Source organism: Myotis nattereri (assembly GCF_964212035.1).
Source record: "Myotis nattereri genome assembly, chromosome: 10".
Lineage (NCBI taxonomy): Eukaryota > Metazoa > Chordata > Mammalia > Chiroptera > Vespertilionidae > Myotis > Myotis nattereri.
In genome coordinates this window covers 52,539,239-52,559,910 of record NC_138085.1, presented here as the reverse complement: position 1 = coordinate 52,559,910, position 20,672 = coordinate 52,539,239, and the positions used below count along the sequence as shown (strand labels likewise).

At 36.2% G+C, this 20,672-nt stretch overlaps 1 pseudogene across 1 annotated transcript; it reads left to right on the top strand.

Annotated features, from left to right (window-relative positions):
* The first annotated feature begins 6,790 nt into the window (after window positions 1–6,790).
* Window positions 6,791–7,369, top strand: LOC308525896 (HUWE1-associated protein modifying stress responses 1-like; annotated as a pseudogene). The gene has a single exon. The product of its transcript is annotated as an HUWE1-associated protein modifying stress responses 1-like (transcript).
* Window positions 7,370–20,672: the final 13,303 nt, after the last annotated feature.

Genomic DNA, 20,672 nt, shown 5'->3' with positions numbered 1-20,672 from the left:
AGCATTCAACTCATTCAAATCCCTGGCATTTGGCCTTCTTAATTGAACATTTTATTTATTCACATGCCAATTAAGTGGCTTTAACTACCTCTCTGGGTCTTATTCATCCTTTCATAAAGATACAAAAATAGCAGAGTGAAGCAGATTCTTACAAACAGGAATGAATAAATACGTGTGGTGTCTTTCACTAATGAAAGCCAGCAGCGATGTTCGTTACTGAAACAGGGTCCACAGTTAATGCTGACGTATGTTAAGTTTCATTTTGGTCAAGGATCTGCCAAGAGTCGCTGGAGTGCCTACTCCTGAGTAGAAATCATTTTTCATTCACATTAGTATCTCAGCACTAGCGCAGAAAAGTGAGCCATGTTTGGACGCTGCTGTCAGAGTCAGTACACAGCTCATAATCTTATGACAGAATGGTGCTTCTACAAGAGGAGGTTCCTGCCTCATGAATATTTTAGGCACTTTCCATAAATTCCTAAAAAATATATCTATCTGTATGAAAACAAATATTAATATCCAAATATTAATGAGGTTACAGAATTCCAGTATTTCACCATTGCTTCCCCTTGGAGACACATAGAAACATTCTCTCCACAACAGTTGTTCTCCACTAGGAGCAATTTTGCCCCAGGGGACATTTGGTAAGCTCTGGAGGCATTCTGGGTTGTCACTGGATGGGTGAGTACTACTGGCACCTACTGGGTTGAAGCCAGGGATGGTGCTAAACACCTTACAATGCATAGGACAGACCCCAACAACTAAGAATTCTCCATCTCCAGATCAATAGTACTAAGATTGAGAAACTGCTCTAAAAAAACCAACTGTATATAACAGGTAAAGGCAAGCATAGGATCCTGGCAGGTATGGGACTATGGCTAGAAAGGAGACGGGTTGGGGGGTCAATGAATTATATTTTGTAAAGTTGTACTTTTTTCTGTGGGTGCTAGCAATGTGAAGTTCAGAGAAGATAAAGCCGGAGCCTTCACCATGATAAATGGAGCAGGAATAAGTGGTCTATAAGGCTCTCTCACAGTCTTGATAACCTAGGATCAAAGCCCTGGAATACTAATATATATAAATTTTTCTTGAAGCTTCTCCTTTAATAAACTGGATACTGTTGTGATTGCTGAGAATGCAAATCAGAAATACCACCTTTCCCCGGAAATGTCCGATTACATTTTTCAAACGTTCTTGATATGAAGTTTATGGAAGGTCTACTTTCTTACAAGGAAGGGATAGACAGGCCTTCCAGTATTTCTCTCTTCTATCAAGATCTCATTTTGGCTTTGTTCTGTTTTGTCCTATTTTGTTTCCCGCTTCCCACTGATGGATTCTTGGAACCTAACTAAAAAAAAAAAATGTTGCCAAAACCAGTTTGGCTCAGTGGATAGAGCGTCGGCCTGCGGACTGAAAGGTCCCAGGTTCGACTCCAGTCAAGGGCATGTACCTGGGTTGCGGGCACATCCCCAGTAGGAGACGTGCAGGAGGCAGCTGACCGATGTTTCTCTCTCATCGATGTTTCTAACCCTCTATCTCTCTCCCTTCCTCTCTGTAAATCAATAAAATATATTTTTAAAAAAATGTAATCTGTGTTTGGTCTCAGGGAATAAAGACATTAGTAAAATTTTTATTCTTAACTAAAACAAACCCTCAGGTTATGAGGATGGTCTATGTTCTCCATAGATGTTATAAAACTGCTCAAAATAAATATATTTACTTTTATTTTAAACATATATGCACCTTTTATAATTCAGAATAAAGGATTGGTCATAAAAATCAACCCTGGAAAAGTGGCACCTCTCCAATAAGGGTGATATAGATGAGCCTAGGGCTGTCTCCTAAGCTGAGCCTTTGTCCTTAAGCAGTATCATTGCTCACTGGCTTTATATTTTGTGGATTAATACTAATCCACTAACTCTTTTCATACCCTATTATAGAACTTGGTATCAGCAATAAAAAAAATAGAACCATCATTTTCTGCTACATGTCAAGAATTTGATCAGGCACCGAAAACATTATTACCGCCACCACCAAAAAAACAACACACAAACAAAAAACCAGTCCCATGGCAAAATCTTAACTATAACTTTGGGTTATGAAGGTGAGAAAGAGCTGACAGGTGTGCCTTCCCACCATGGCTAAGCAGTGTAAAAAAATCCTACACCCAGAGCTAATGCAGAAAAAAACAATGACCCAATGCAGCATGCAGCAAGCTCCGACCAATTAGCAGCATCCACAGAAGTCCTGCTGGGGTAAAAGTGCCCGCAGCACACATTTTCACCTGAACGCCTTGCACATGGCCCTCTTTTGGGCCTTCTCCAGTAGACAGGTCAGCACATTCTGCAACCTCCAGCGAGCATCTTCAGGCAACACCTCTTTCCTAACAGATGATTCCCAGCTGCAAGCACTGTTTCAATACAGTCAGCATTTCTACAGTCCACAGCCTATATTGTCAACCAGCCGAACCAATAATGGATCTCTCCTGGACCAGCCGGTGCAGTATAAACTGTAACAATGCCACTTGAAGGAGTATACTTCGTCTTTAAACACACAAACAATCAAAAAATTAACTTGCACTTTTCAGAAAAGTTATTCTATTGGACACTAGCAAAGGCTCCAGGATGTACTTATTAGGATAGACAACACACCAAGGAAAGTGCAATAAAATATAAATCGTCACTATTAAAATTCAGGTAGACCGGGTCTCATCTTGCCCCAACAATCAACATCACCCTTTTGACATGTATTTTCTAGGAACAGAAAAGCCACTTTATTGTCCACTGGGAGGCTCATGATAGAAACACGAGAACCACCTTTGCACCAGCACTTTCCAGTAGCCTCTATGGACACCCATTCAGTTTCCTAACGGTTGTCAGATTCACTCTTTTCTTCTATCCGCTACTGCTAAGACTCAGAGGCATCTCACACCTCCTCGTATCTCCTCTATCCATTATCCACACAGTAGTAAGTATAACCTTTTAGAAAATTATATTTTTTAAATAGTCAGCAAAGTCAGGAGAATAAACATAAAACTTCCAGATTACCCATTTTGCCATGCATGCTTCAGATAGGTAGAGAAAGATAGATGATGATAGGTAGGCAGACAGATGATGGGTAGATGGACAGGAAGGACAGGATAGACAGATCATTGTGAAACACTTTAGGCATATAGACTCATAGCAACAGCCATGTAACAAATGCTCTCTCAGCTTAGGAAGTAAAATATTGCAAGTAATTGAAATCCTTATGCATTTCTTTCCCTGTCTCCTTCCCTTCTTTATGCCAGAGGTAACATTGTCTTTAATTTGGTATTCACCATTCCCATGCATGGATTTTTAAATCTATGACTGCTTGTATATGTATAAATAAACTTGTATATGAATGAATATACAAGAGAGGCTAGGAAATGAGTGCAATTAACCCTGGAACAACATGGGCTTGAATTGCATGGATCCACTCATAGGCAGATTTTTTTTCAGTAAATATTTCTGAAAATATTTTGGAGTTATGCAACAATTTGAAAAAACTGGCAGACAAACCATGTAGCCTAGAAATACCAAAGAAAATTAAGAAAAAATATGCTTTTCATGAATGTATAAAGTACATGTAGACACAAGTCTATTTTATAATTTACTACCATAAAATATAAACAAATCTATCATAAAACGTCAAATTTATCAAAGCTTACACACACACTAACAGACCACACATGGTGCCACTCACAGCTGAGAGAAACAAACTTAAAGATGTGGATTAAATCATGACAATATAAAATTAACTGTAGTGCATACTGTACTACTGTAATAATTTTATAGCCACCTCTTGTATTAATTACAATAGGCTACCATTAACCAATCATATTGCTGCTTCTTCATATGAATTTTTTTTAGATTGTCTTTTCATTTTGATATCTAGTGTTAGTAATACATATAACATCCACAGTGTTTTATATAATATTGGTATCAATAAATACAGTACTATCAATTTATCTTCTTTTTTTAAAAAAATTTTTCCTCTAGCTTGTTGTATTGCAAGAATACAGTATATAATATATATAACATTATTCTTGAGCCTTAAGGTATAATGTTGTCTGCCCTGTTAGGTTTTGGACTTTTTTTGGGAGCTGTTACTCCTTTTTCTTTCCTATTTTTCCCTTTTGGGATGGGAATGTCTACCTTAGGCCTGTCTCACCATTGCATTTTGGAAGCACATAACATGTTCGGTTTCACAGCTGATGAGGAATTTGATGCTAGAACAGGTTAAAACATCCGGAGTTGTTGGAATGGAATTAATGTAAGCTTCATGTGAGAAGGACGTGAATTTGGGGGGTCAGCAGTGAAATGTTAAGGACTGCATGTTTGTGTCCTCCCGAAAGTCATATGTTGAAACCCTACCCCCAAGGGGATGGTATTAAGAAGTAGAGTGTCTGAGAGGTAATTAGGATTAGATGGGGTCATGAGGGTGAAGTCAATATGAAGAAGCCGATATTTAGTGAGAATCAGAGTCAAATGTTGAGAAAATCCTAATGGTGTCTAAGTCTGGATTCCAGCTCTCCCACAGCCACTGCCAACACAGTGTGTGAGGTTGGGCTACGTGACTCAAACACTTTTTCTTTTTCTTGGCTTTAGACTACCTTATGTCATTTGAACCTATCATATCACTTGAATGAGGAGAGCTAAGGATTATGACTTCCTCTCCCCTGTCTAGTGACAGGGCTGGGAATGCTGCAGTGACAGTGGACAGTTTAAGAAAGGGCAACAGAGGCATCTGCGCCCAATAGCTACACCTGATGAGGCACACGGCTACATTTTATTAAGAATTATTAAAAATTATTAATGTGTGGCGATAAAAATATTTTTTGTCTATGGTTCACTTTAAAAAATATATTTCATACTCCTTCTGCCAATATAAACAAGCCCAAAAATAAACCTGCAAAGAATAAAAACTGATCAGCAAGCCAAGACAAAAGGGGCTGGCTTAAAACCCACTTTTCCCCGCCATCTATCCATCCAGACAGAAGAATGCTTCTGATGACTGTGCTGGTCAAGATTCAGAACCCCGACTGCTTAGTAAGTGTTCTTCAGGTTCATAAGCAGAGGCATTTCATTTCTTGCAAGTCTCCAATAGTGACAGCTAACTTCAAAATCACACGTCTATTCCCTTTGGTTGTCTAGACTTTTTATTTGTTTTAGTATCTCTAAACCCTGACACATATTAAAGATAATTTTTTGATATATGACCCTCGTTCTCCTCCAAGGTTGGGAGGAAAGGCTTAAACGAATTTAACCCAATAGACATTTGAAATCTAGATAGTGAACCAGCTTTTAAACTTCTCACAGAAACGAATCCCTTGGTTGCATTTATATCACAGGCAATTAATTTGGCTGAAACAAATATTCTTTGATGACCATCAAGCATAAAACTGAGTAATTTTAATATGATAGAATTATTATCAACTAGGGAATATTATGCAAAATTGGTCTAACCAAGCAAGATCAAAAAGGCTCTCTGATTATAAAACATCAAAGGTTTCAGGCAAGTCCCTCCTCAGAGACAAGCCTAACATACTGGAAAGCCCATTTAGGCCATTACATTAGGAATGATTTCAGTGATGACAGGCAGAGGGAGAAGGTAAAATTCCAGACTTGCCCTGAATCAATTCCATGAAGTGCTTAGTTATAGAAATGGTTCACACTCAGTACCTGCCATTGGAGCATGAGCACATTATTTTTACTAATAAATGCATGGTATTGGGAAAAAGTATATGATTTGCAGTTAGTGCCAGTTTGGCCAATTATGAGACACAGAACACTTCTGATTACGGTTCTTGTAAAGATTCAGAACCCTGACTCCAGGTCATTTCAACATTTCTGAACATTCTTCTCATTTGTGAATACATTTTTGTAAGAATTGAAGGGACAGTATATGGAGAAACCGTACAAATGTATAACCATAAATTTATAAACCATAAATTTATGTATCAATTTTGCCGTTACTGTTAACTAGGCTATATACTTTTTTTCTGAAGTTATAGATAGAAACAATTTTCAAAACCTTTCACTGGAATTAAGTTAGTTAAAACAGTATTCTGGAACTTTGTTTTAATAGAAGTCAGTAATTATTTTAAACATACACAAATATACACACAGAGAATATGTTCAAACAAAGTAGCAAAATCCCTGTTTACCATTTTAGTCTATCCTCAAATAGCTGCACAAAATATTTTTGCCAAGCAAATAGTTTAGTCATAACTAAGGGCGGTGGATGACAGGGCAGATAACAGACCCACAAGGAAGAAAGGCTACAGAAGGAGATGCTTTGAAGAATAAGGGTTTGGAAAAGCTACAAAACATTGGGAACCCAGAAGGTAGTGTGTGCACATTCAGAAAAGACAGGAGAAGGCCCTAAATTCTCACCTCTCACCAGTCTGGGTGTGGCACACCAGCAGGAGGGAGGCTCAGCAGAGTGGCCACCTTCCTGGCTAAGGACTGGAGGCATGTCCAGACTCACACACACAGTCACCCACACTGGGAGGTTTTCTCTTCAGCCATCTAAAGAAACCTTTGTCCCATCGCCAGCTGATCACCAGGTTAACGGAACAGAGAATTCAGTGGCCAAAAATGATAAAGAATAAAGATTGTGGCTGGCACGGCGGCGGGGCGGTCTAGGGTGTCAGCAGCGGCTGCCCTGGGGGGATGGCAGACAGGCTCGGAATTGGAGGCGAGGGGTGGCGGCGACCTTCAGCAGGGCCCAGGGGTGGGAGCAGGAGGCCTAGGCCGCCAGGAGGATGGAGGAGCGGGAGGAAGGGGGCGAGGGCGAGATCCAGGAGCACCGCCGGATAATTGGTTCTCAAGTGGGAGCGGCAGTGCCTGGCCGAGGCCGAGCAGGAGCAGCTGCCCCCGGAGCCGCAGGAGGCCGCGCTGGCTGGGGCGCAGCCCGAGCACCAGAAGCTGCTGCGTCTCTTCCAGGACTCGGCCACCGCCGTGGCCCGGCTCTACGGAGACCCAGTGTGTCGGCACAAGGACTTTCTCTCTAGGTGCCCCTCCAAAACGCAGCCACCGCCGCCGCCAACCTCCACAAAGGAAGCGTGGACACCCATCAGCGAAGATTTGATCATGGAATTCAGATGGGCTATCAGCGACGCCATAAGCATGCATTGGCTTGGGTTAAAAAGCACAGGACTATTTGTAGAGAAGATTTGATCACTTCTTGTGTGGGAAGGTTCCTCCACCACGAAACTCTAGAGCTCCCCCAAGGCTGCCCGGTCGTGTCCATCCCGGCTACTTCCAGGGAAACTAGCTCATCTGCAGAGACGGATTTGCAACCCTTCCTGGAAGCCATAGCTCTGCATAGTAAAGCCCTTTAAACGTATTTCTTTGGAAAACAGTTAAGATCCATTTTCATATTTAGGTTTAGGTTCAGATATATGATCTTTTTATTTTCTCTCCCATTATAGTAACTACTTGCTCTAGAAATGTTTAAATAGAATGGAAGCTAAGAACATACATGGGCAAATTTTTTAGTTACCTAGCCCATTCTAAAAAAATATTTTCAGAAAGTTAGTTTGAGCTTATTGATTTTACAATAACACAGTCTCTTGCAGCATTGATTAGAATTTATTGCTTTACACTTATATTGTACATGTTTTCTTACTCTTCTGAGGCAAAGAGGAAGTTCTTGTGTTTTAAGAATTCTACCAGAGTAATCATTTCCTGGAGGAGCCTGGTCAGTGACAGGCTGGTAAGCTCTCACGGGAACTACTTTTGACACCCTAAGTTCATGTGCCTGTAGAAGGTGAGAGTTGATGACGCAAGTGGGAGTGGCTAGATGGAAGAATAATCGACTTCCCTTATGTCTACTGCCCAGTAGGTCCTTGGCTTTGTTAGGCAGACTGTCAGAGGACAGGCCTACTTCATTGATTACTGCTACCATCTCCCCAGGCCAGACCTGCCATAAAAAAGGCATTCTTGGCCGAGGGGTTTAAGTACTATTGGGGAAGCCTGAGTATGTGGGTAGTCAATGAGTCTGTTGGTGCTTGTTCTCTAATACAGACCCTCAAATAGAACTAGGAGAAACACTTCTATAGGACAACATTTAATACTGCTATAAAAATAAAACAACAAAATAATAAGACTTGGTTGAAGCCAAGGTGAAACATGGATTGTGCCAGTGACTAAGCATATAGAAGTGATTAGTGAGTCCTGTTAAAAGTTAACATTGGGGCCATAGTATAGGTCATTCAAAAAAAAGTAAGCTGATAATAAAAATAGTGAAATACTAGTATACACAAAGGGCTTCTATATCCTTAAAACTTTAATGCTTATAGAGATTCTTGTTCTCTGTGGCAAACTTTGATTCTTTATCTTAAAACGAGAATATGGCATTTGAAAAGTGTTTGTTTTCCCTCCTCCTGATTGTTTCTTTAGGATAAATTAAAAATAAAAACAGTTATTGCAGGGGATAAAAAGAATAAAGATTGCACAAAATAGTTCAGAAACGCTAATGAATGGATAACAACAACTACAATAAGAAGCAACAAAAGTGAAGGGGGGGAAGGAGAATATGATTTTCAAATTTGCACTATCAGACTATTGAAAATGTAATTTTTTTCAACGAAAATTACAAGGCATGTAATAGAACAAGAAATTATGCACCATACAAAATTTTAAAAGAAACTCTCCCCAAAGAAGCACAGATATCGGACTTACTAGACAAAAATTTAAAATATAATTATTTTAAATATTTTTAAAAACTAAATAAAACCATGTCCAATCAAGGAAAAAAAATCATGAGAATGATAGCTCACCAAACTGAGAAATAGGTATACGCTAACAATGAACATTCGGAAAAGAAAATTAATAAAATAATTCCATTTACAACAGCATTGAAAATAATAAAATACTTAAGAATAATCTAATCAAGATGATGAAAGACATACACTGAAAACTATAAAACATTGCTGAAACAAATTAAAGAAGATACAAATACATGTCCATGGGTTGAAAACTCAATACTGTTAAGATGTCCACATTGCTCTAGCTGGTTTAGCTCAGTTGATAGAGCATTGGTCTGCAGACTGAAGAATCCCAGGTTCAATTCTGGTCAAGGGCACATGCCTGGGTTGCGGGCTCGATCCCCAGAAGGAGGCATCCAATTAATGATTCTCACTCATCACTGACGTTCCTAACTCTCTCTCTCCCTCTCCCTTCCTCTCTGAAAGCAATAAAAAATGTATATTTTTTTAACAAATGATGTCCAAATTACCCAAAGTGATCTACAGGCTCAATGCAATCTCTCTCAAAATCCCAATAACATGTTTTGCAAAAAAAAAAAAAAATTTATCCTATGTTCAGAGATGACATGATCTTATATATAGAAAACCTTAAAGAATCCACAAAATAATTATTATAGCTAGTAGATGAGTCAGCAACTTTGTAGGATACAAGATCAACATAAAGATCAGTTGTATTTCTACATGATAGCAGCAAGCAATCCTAAAATGTAAACAAGAAAACAATTTCATTTACTAAGGCAGTGGTTCTCAACCTTGGCTGCACATTAGAATCACCTGGGAATCTTTTCAAAATCCTGATTTCTGGGCCTCATCCTCCGGAAATTCTGTTTCTTTGTTACTAATGTTGTGCCCCCACCCCATAACAAAGAAACAGAATTTCCGAAGGATGAGGCCCAGAAATCAGGATTTTAAAAAGATCCCCAGGTGATTTTAATGTGCAGCTAAGGTTGAGAACCACTGTACTAAGGCATCAAAAAGAAGACTATTAAAAAATAAATTTAACCAAGAAGTTAACCAGGTTTAAAAATAAATTTAACCAAGACTTGGACACTGTAAACTATAAAATATTGTTGAAATTCTTTAAATAAATGAAAAGACATTCCTTCTTCATTAATTGTAAGACTTAATATTTGAAGATAATCTGCAAATCCATAAATTCAGTGGAATCCCTAAATGGCAAGATTCTTTTTTTTTTTCAAGAAATGGACAAACTGATCCTAAAAAATTCAGGGACCCAGAATAGCCAAACCAAACTTTAAAAAGAAAAACAAAGTTGGAGGACTCACATTTTTCAATTTCAAAGCATTCTATGGTAGAGAATCAAAACAGTATAGTATTAGCCTAAGAAGAGACATTAGGTCAATAGGATATAACTGAGTGTCCAGAATGGAATCCATAGAATTGATTTCAACAAGGGTGCTAAGATCATTTAATGAGGAAAGAATAGTTTTTAAAAAACGGATCTGGGGGTAACTGAATACCCACCAGCATAAAGAAGAGTTTAGAATCTTACATCAAACAGTACACAAAAATTAACTAAAAAGAAATGTAAGACCTAAATGTAAAGGCTAAAACTATAAAATTCTTTTTTAAAATATATTTTATTGATTTTTTACAGAGAGGAAGAGAGAGAGATAGAGAGTTAGAAACATCGATTCAGCTGCCTCCTGCACACCTCCTACTGGGGATGTGCCCGCAACCAAGGTACATGCCCTTGACTGGAATCAAACCTGGGACCTTTCAGTCTGCAGGCCGACGCTCTATCCATTGAGCCAAACTGGTTATGGCTAAAACTATAAAATTCTTAAAAGGAAATAGTGCTCTCAATCTTTGTGACCTTGGGTTAGGCAACAGTTTCTTAAATATGACATTAAAAGCACAAGTAACCAAAGAAAAAAATAAACTGAATATCATCAAACTTAAAAAATTGTGTGCACTGAAGGATGCTTATTAAGTCAGGGAAAAGATGACCCACAAAATGGAATAAAATATTTGCAAATAATGTATCTGAATAGGGACTAGTGCAGGAGTGGGCAACCTTTTTGTGAGTGTGTGCCAAAACCAGCAAAATCTCTGACTCAAAATTCTTCTGCGTGCCAACCCTAATTTTTTGAGAACATGTTACGCCTACTTGATATCTCTTAAGGTGTACATATGTGAAGAACCTTGAAGAAATAATAAAATTCATTCGAGCGACAAAAACACAGTATATGATGATGAAAAATACATTTATTTTTTAATGTATACATGTACACTGATAGTCCGACAGAAAACTTTATGACTCCGTTTGATATTTGGGACTTTTACTGCTGCATCACTGATGACAGAGATTTTACATCAGGTTTATATTTCGTGACCTTCAGAGATATGCACGAGCTACTACTTTCATCCGTCAGGCTACTCCTATTGTGAGACTTAACGAAATTCATCACTGAGAACAAAGATTCACAATTGTAAATGGAAGATTATAAGAGAAGGTTTCGCGTGCCAGCAAAAGTTACTGGTGTGCCATGTTTGGCACGCATGCCAGAGGTTGCCCACCCCTGGTCTAGTGTCTGGAATATATAAAGAAGTCTTACAACTTAACAAGAAGAACAATGTGATTTAAAAATGGGCAGAGTTTCAGAATAGACATTTCTTTAAAGAATATGTGCAAATGACCAATAAGCACGTAAAAAGATGCTCAATATCTTCAATTATCAGGGAAATGAAAGTCAAACAATAAGCTAACTACCTCACACTCACTAGGATGGCTAAAAATTAAAACAACAACAACAGGAAACAAAAATTGTTGGCAATGATATGGATAAACTGAAACTCTTATACATCACTGGTGGTAATGTAAAATGGTACAACTGCTATGAAAAAAGTTGGAAGTTTCTAAAAACTTGAACCCATAGAGTTAACATATTAGCTAGCAATTCCAATTCTGGATATATACTTGAGAAAAATAAAAGCATACATCTATGCAAAAATCTGTACCTGAATGATCATAGCAGCATTATTCATAATAGCCACAATGTAAAAATAACCTTGTTGTCCACCTACCAGTGAATGAATAAATATGATGTGGTATATCCATATAATGAAGAATTTTCAGACCTATAAAGTACTGAATTACTAATACATACTATAACATGAATAAATTCTGAAAACATTATGCTAAATGAAAGAAGCCAGACATAACATATCACGTATTGTATGATTTCATTGCAATGAAATATTCAGAATAAGCAAACCCATTGGCATAGATCAGCGGTTCTCAACCAGTGGGTCGTGACCCTTTGGGGGTCAGACGACCCTTTCACAGGGGTCGCCCAAGACCATCGGAAAACACATATATAATTACATATTGTTTTTGTGATTAATCACTATGCTTTAATTATGTTCAATTTGTAACAATGAAAATACATCCTGTATATCAGATATTTATATTACAATTCATAACAGTAGCAAAAATTACAGTTATGAATTAACAATGAAAATAATTTTATGGTTGGGCGTCACCACAACATGAGGAACTGTATTAAAGGGTTGCGGCATTAGGAAGGTTGAGAACCACTGGCATAGATTAGTGCTTGCTAGTAGCCTCAGGGGAGGGAAGAATGGGAGTGACTGCTAATTAATATAAGATTATTATTTTTGGGGGTGATAAAAATATGCTAGAATTTGATAGTAGTGATGGTTGCACAACTTTGTAAATATACAAAAAATCACTGAATTGAATACTTTAATATTATTAAATAATAAATTTTGTTATGTATTATCTCAATATTATGTTTAAAAATTAAACATTAGAGTTAAATGTGCGCAGCTGTAAAAAAAAAAAAAAAAAAGAAGGAACTCTTACCCTTTGCAACAGCATGGGTGGGTCTGGAGATTATTATGCTAAGTGAAATAAGCTAGTCAGAGACAGGCATATACCATATGATCTGACTTATATGTGGAATCTAATGAACAAAATAAACTGATAAATAAAATAGAACCAGAGGCATGGATACATGAGACAGACTGATGGAGGTCAGGGGGGCAAGGAGTAACTGGATAAAAGATGTAGCCAAAGAACATATATGCATAGCCCATGGACACAGGCAACAGAGTGGTGAAGGCCAGTGGAGGGGTGGCGAGGACTGGGTAGAGGTGGGCAAAGAGTGGGGGGGATGAGGGATATCTATAATAGTGTCAACAATAAAAAACTTTAAATAAAAATAAAATGGTTTTCTAATATTAATGAGAGGGAAATGTGTATGTTCTGAAATTCTTTTAAAGTATGGTTGCAAAGGTAGCACATTATGGACTAGAGCAGTGGTTCTCAACCTTCCTAATGCCGCGACCCTTTAATACAGTTCCTTATGTTGTGGTGACCCCCAATTTCATTATTACAAATTGAACATAATTAAAGCATAGTGATTAATCACAAAAACAATATGTAATTATATATGTGTTTTCCGATGGTCTTAGGGGTCTTAGGCGACCCCTGTGAAAGGGTTGTTTGACCCCCAAAGGGGTTGCAACCCACAGGTTGAGTACCGCTGGACTAGAGGTTTTACTAAATACTTCTTTATATACCTTTACATGACAATTGTTATAGAAACTATACATCCATATCAATCATTTTTTTTAAAATTTTATTGAGTTTTTACAGAGAGGAAAGGAGAGAGATAGAGAGTTAGAAACATCGATGAGAGAGAAACATTGATCAGCTGCCTCCTGCACACACCCCCCACTGGGGATGTGCCCTTGACCGGAATCGAACCTGGAACCTTTCAGTCCGCTGGCCGACGCTCTATCCACTGAGCCAAACCGGTTTTGGCCATATCAATCATTTTTTATATTAGTTCTTTATTTTTACCCTGTCTTATCCCCAAGATTTAAGAAAGCCTTAAGAAGTAATAGACCTTATTGTGTTTGATTCAGTTATCCATCAGACACTCATTGGCAGAGAAGAGTTCGAATTGTAGTTTATGTTTAAGTGTTACAGAGATGAGTCTAAGAATATTAGCATTACTCAATTCAAACACAGTAACAGTATAATAGGCAGCATCCTGTTAGATGGATTTTGTATTTTTGTCCCAAAACTTTATTATCAAGAAGTCACAACATTTCTGGAAAAGGACTCTATCTGATGAGAATTAATCTAAGAACAAGCATTTGCTTAATTAAGTGTAACCATTCATATGAATTAAATTTTTCTACTTATAATAATGCTAAAGAACATCTTTTCAAAATGTTATTTCACAAGGTCATTACAATTCATATTACAGACATTGAACATCTGAACATACTGGATTCTTACAAGTCTCCTGAGAATATGACCTCCCCAACCAAAAAAATCGTATGAGCAACTCAATACAACTACTGCAAGATCCCTCCTTCTCCATGGTGAATCTTATCCAAAGTTACTCGCTTAGTTTCATTTACTTTATACACTCAAGCAGACGCTAAAACAGATGCTACTGTACATATAACCAGCCTTCGTAAAAGATCCTGTGGCTTCTCCCCTTTATCAGACTTCTTGCTCATTGCCTGATTCCTCAAACACATCAGGTGAGTGATTGCTAGGCAACTAAGCAATACCATCCAGAGAATTCTCCTACCCCTCTCAACAGATGCCATCACATTTAGATACAAGGGGTTCAAAGCTTCAGAATTTGTTTATGTGGCTCAATAAGTCAGTGTCATCTGGTGGTGCATTTGTGATGAGTAAAACATAAAGGTGAGTCACATCAAAAATGCTCATATTGAGACACTTTAATATCGGCACTTCAAGGTAGGTTTTTGCTTTACTTACTTATAAAGGTGTTATTTTAGATAATATTGTGTTCTGTTAATACTTCCTGTGGTAAACAAAAGCATTTTTAAAACACGGTATCAGCTTTAAAGACCTCAAAATGTTTTCATAAAATTGTGATTTTTCCTGCCTGCTCCTATATCTATCAAATTCAGCTGCTACCTCTGATTTGATTTTACTGTTTATTTAATCTAGGATCACTTTCTGTGCACAATCAACTATTTTACAAATGTTTTTGATATGTCAGGCCTCTTTATATCTATTAACATGTTCAGATCAAAGAGAATTCAATAAAAACATCTTTGGATAGTATTCTTTTAGTAAGTTATTAGAGCAATCCTTTACAAAAGATTGTTAGGATCTGTTAATTATGAAAATATTTTTCTACATCAAATAAGCAACCATAACATATATTAAATGACATCTGAGAGAAAGATGACAAGTTCAGTATTTAATTTTTCTCTCTTTAGGATTCCTTCTCATATTGTAAGGAGTGTGTTTGTAAAGCACTTGGTTGTCTCAAACATATATTAGTAGGTTTTAACTCAACTAGAAGTTACCCAAGTTAGATAAGTGAGGTTTTGACGTTTTCAAAAGAGGGGATCAAGGCAGTAGTGCCCCACTGTGAAGAGCTGACTTTTAATCACAAAGAATGAATTAACCAGATCTGGAAACCTTATACAGGTGCAAAACAATAAAAAATGCATATGAAAAGGAAAGTAGAAATGACTTTCTGGTTGAACAAAGACTAAGTTAATAATATATAATTACTATGAAAAATGACTGGGATGACTTACACTTGCCTAATAAGGGCAATGTGCAATGCTAGTTGATTCATATTTTAAAAGTTTCCTTGAAACAGTCATATTTTATGTTTGTATCCTATTTTAGGAAAGAAGAAACAAAAGTTCAGTGAGGCGAATATTTCGGGATTAGAACCATGGCCATGAGACTCACAAATCAGTAGTTTTGCATCTACACTTATAACCTAACAGGCAAGAACATGCATTCAGAAATTCTTATGGATGAACTTTTTTTTTAATTTAAAAACTAAAACAATGTGGCATTTTTTTCAATGTTTAATATAATCTAAGTGGGAGAGAAATTAAATTACATATTACAGCAGGCACTGGAGTTAATCAGGCATCACCACCATATCAAAACATACGAAGATACTCTGAAAGTTAACACATTGCTCATATCAAGGGCTTCTTGCTTCTCTGTAAATAGATTCACAAAGGGAAAATCAAATCAGAGACGATCAAAATAAACTCCAAAAGTCAAGCAATCTCATAAAATCACAAACCTGACTGTGCACATTGTGCCTGTGGTTTTGTGCCACCGTATTCAAATCTTGTTTGTATTCCTAACAAAAGTTACTTCAGAGGGCTGAGATTACTTCTTTTCTGACTATATCCCCATCAATATTACAGAGTTTATGAAGCCTGTATGTAAAACAATATGAATTCAGTTTCTTCAAGATAGACCCAGCTTGATTTAAAAAGTGTTTGCATTAGCATACATATCATTGAATTAATACGTCTGCATTTGAAGATTAGCTAGATTTAAAAACTGCTGATTCCTTGGGAAAACCAGAGTTAAAATTGTTCCTCCTGGGGTTGTTCTTTCAGTAAATCAACTGAAAGCACTTCCAAACAAAGCTTTCTTTTTTTCTCTTTCTATAGAAAACCGGATGTAAGCTATAAGTAGAATAGTGATGCTCTACATTGAAACGGGGAAGAAGAAATGCTCAACTGATTTTCTAAAAAGCATCTTCTTACAATCAAAGAAAATCATTATCATGTGACTTCACTTTTATAGTCATATGGGCTCATCATAAATCTCCAGAATCCTATTCACTCAGAGTGAATGCAGTTACTTCTGAATTTTGTGACCCTCTGAGGTACAATGGGAAGAAGCTTTAAAATAAGGAAAAAATTGAAGGTGCAGTGTAAGAACATATATAAAGAAGCTGCCCTTTATAGGTCACAGTCAGACATTTGTTATTACTATATGGCAATTTGATTGACACGCATTTGATAGATATTGAGAATATTTTAGTCCAATTAATTCTGCAAAAAATTCATTTTAAGCTAGATTTATAAGTAGGTAGGCTAATTGGTTTATATATGCAAGCAGGGAATCAGATTGTGTACGTGCTTCAAAAGAGCACACATTTAAAATAAATGAAAACAAAAAACAAACAAAAAGCACACATTTAATAAATATATTTAAAAATATGTATAGGAAAATACATTGAGTAAATTTGCACAATTCTGGACTTTGCTATCAAATTGCAGTTACAAGGGGAGTGCTTAAAAGAGGAGATACTTACAAGAGATGAGATAGGAAGTGGTCTTGGAGTACTCATATCTAGTTAACCCAAAGACTTTGTCTTTACTGTTCTTTTGGCAATTAATCACGTACTGCCCATAATATTTATAGGCTGTTTTACTGAACTTTGATTTAGTTCATGTGTTTTTTAATTGTTCCTATTTTTTTGCTTGTAAAAGGGAGGCTGTTAAAATAAAAAGAACAAGCTCTATTGTAACACTGGGCAGAAATGCTAGCTCTGTTACTTAATAACTGTGTGCTCTTGGATAAGTTCATTAAAATCTTTAGGTCGTAGTTTGCTTTGAGGTTGAATAGGGATAATAACTACATCTGCTAAGTAGGGTTTTTGTGATGATTAAATTATATATATAATATATATATAATATATATTATATATAACATATATAATATATATAATTTAATATATATAAAATTATATATAATTATATATATAATTTAATTATATATATTTATATATATATAATGAATATATATATATTCATATTCCTTGGCACAGTGTCAGACACCTAACAACATATATTATTGTGCTGATGGCCTCAAAATTATGAACAGTAATAATAGTATTGTATTGACCTCAAACTATAAGCATATGAGAAGCAGGGATTTCTTTCTAATCAATCCACCCTTAAAATTATTGCACATAGTAGAAACTCAAAAGAGTTTGGTTAATTTATTGAGTCCAGTAATACTGCTATTATAACTCTTCAGAAGCAAGAGCTACAAGCCAATCATAAAATATGAGGGCAAAAAGATATCTGCTTAAGTAATATTAATTAGGATATTCCCAGTAGCAATTCATTCTGGATAAAACTTTGGAACTTGATATAACCAAATCAAGAAGTCAAATAGCCCCCGAGAACAACAAATGATTTGAGAGTATTTTAATTTATCTCATTTAGTTCAAGATTTCTTGCTTAGGGATTTCATCATTGACCATGTTTTCAGCACATTTTCAAATTTATAGTAGGTAACATTTCAACACTCTCAATATAAAATTATATTTTATGTACAGAAGGCATTTTTATGTAAAGATTGATAGTTAACTTCTACCATTATTTTGAAGAAAAATAATAAATCAGGTATATATAAAGTTCAGAATACTAGTAGTTGAATCCAAATACATCTACAGACCATGTGTAATACAATACTAGAAAATACAAAGAATTATTGATGAATTTAAGTTCTGAAAATGAAGAAAATACATAACATTTGGTATGTTTTCTATACCAGATTTATTTGAAAAAATTTTTAAAGTTGATCTTTGTCTTCAATCAATTTCAATGTATTTTGGAATCATGGGAGATTACTGAACCTTCAACTAATTCTATTTCATTCTATTTACTCATTCTTGCACTACACTTCCATGTGTCTAGGGTTCAGAAAGGGGATCTAAAACACACACACAGAGATTAATAAGATGCCAGCCATGCCTGAGTTCAAGGAATTTACAATTTGTGGTGAAAACAGATGTATGAATATAAAGTAATAACACACTTGTTAAGTACCAAAAACCATGTCATATAGGATGGGATATGTGGATTTCTGTCACTAGAGAGGATAAAATGGCAGTGAGCTATCAGTGAAAGCTTTAAAAATGAGGTGACATTGCCCAGCCAGCGTGGCTCAGTGGTTGAGCATTGACCCATAAACCAGCAGGTCACTGTTCGATTCCCTGTCGGGCACATGTCCAGGTTGCTGGTTCAATTCCCAGTAGGGGCATACAGGAGGCAGCTGATCAATGATTCTCTCTCAACTTAGATGTTTTTCTATCTCTCTCTCTCTCTCCCTCTCTCAAATCAATAAAAATATATTTTTAAAAATGAAGTGGCATTTAAATTGTGTTCACATCAACCAACTGGGGCTCTGAGCACTTTCATATGGAAAAATTATGTGAAAAAACAAAATGATGTCAACAGTTTGGAAGAGCTGCATGTAACATGGCACTGATGAGTGCACTTGACGAAGTAATCGGCAGTGAGACTGGTTGCTCAGAGGGAGGACACAATGGGGGCTTCCCATGCTTTCCGTTGAGAATGAGCAATGTATTTTAAACATGGGATTATATCTGCATCTTGGAAATATGCCTCTGGAATCATGGTAAGGGATGACTTTGAGAAAAAAATCTAGTTAGGAAACTATTGCACTAGCTCAGGATGAGAAAAAATTATAGATGTTTGAGGTAAGCTCTATAGTGGTTAATGACTGAAAGAAACATAGTATAGAATTTGAAGACAAGGCTAGTTTTATAATGAGTAACTTCAGGGGTGATCATATCATCAATGGTAAATACAAACACAAGTGTTTCTCCAATTTTGACCTTCCAACAACATTTTTCATATATTTTCCTTTAATGTGCTCTAAATACTCAATACACTGCTATAATTTTTGCTTTAAATATTCAGTTATCATGTAGAGCAACTGAAATTTTTTAAAAAACTGTTTTATTTTTACTTCCATTCATTAATTTTGAACAATCTTCATTTCTTTGTGAAAATTCAAACTTCTGTCTAATATAACAATTCCTTCTGCCTGCAATACTTCCCTTAACATTTCTTTAAGCAAGATTTCCAAGCAATGAGTTCTAGTATTTTCAGTACTTAATTTTTGGCCTGGGAAAATATTTATTAACTGTTCTCTTATGAAAGTTATTTTCACTGAATATAGAATTGTGAACTCATAGTTTGTTTTTTCCTTTCAGTGTTTTAACAATATTATTTCCTCTGGTTGCATAGCTTCTCACACAGTCTGTTTTGATTATTGTTATTCTTCTGCATGTAATAGGTCTCTGTTCTCTTAAGGCCTTGAAGTTTTTGCTTTGCCTTTGGTATTTATTAGTTTTAATATGATATACTATATTAAACACACATGTGTGTTTGATTCTTTTTTATATTTATCCTGTTTGGTGTCTTCTGAGCTTCCTGGTCTGTGGTTTGGCATGTGTCAGTAATTCAGGAATATTCTGCATAAATAGCTATGGAGTTAATTAATATTTAAAATTGAAAAAAGGAACCAGTGAAGAGGAACAGATTAACAACCAAGAAGGGAGCCAATGATAATGGATGTAATCAGAAACTAGAGGTAGTAGAAAGGGATGGGGTACAGAGCACCAGAAAATGGACCATCCCTGACCCTCTTCCTCTGTGACTGGAGTGTAGAGGAATAAATTTAAGATAGTGGGGAAGAAAGTTGAGAGCATTTATGGTGGGTAGATCCTATTTTCCCTCTGAGATCGGGTCATTTGCTGCAATTTGGGCAGGATAAATGGTAAAGGGCAGGGGATCAAAAGGACGCTATCTAAAGGGCCAAGCTCACCCTTGTGTTCTGAGTTACATAAATTCCACTTAATGAGTGGTAGGCACAAGTTTAAAGAATCATATTCCTATACACTATCCATGAAGCATTAAAAGTAAAACTCTGGAATGATTGGCAATTTTATTTTCATTCTGTCTATAATCTGAAAATTAAAAGCAGTTTATTTTTGTGTTGTCTATCTTGTCTTTAAGTTAAAGATTCTCAAAGTTTTCAACTTAAACACTGTTTTTTTTTTTAAATCACCCAAGGATATATATATATTATATGATACTATATATATATATATATATATATATATATATATATATATACATAGCACCAGAAAATGGACCATCCCTGACCCTCTCCCTCTGTAACTGGAGTGTTGGAGTGTAGAGGAATAAATTTAAGATAGTGGGGAAGGAAGTTGAGAGTATT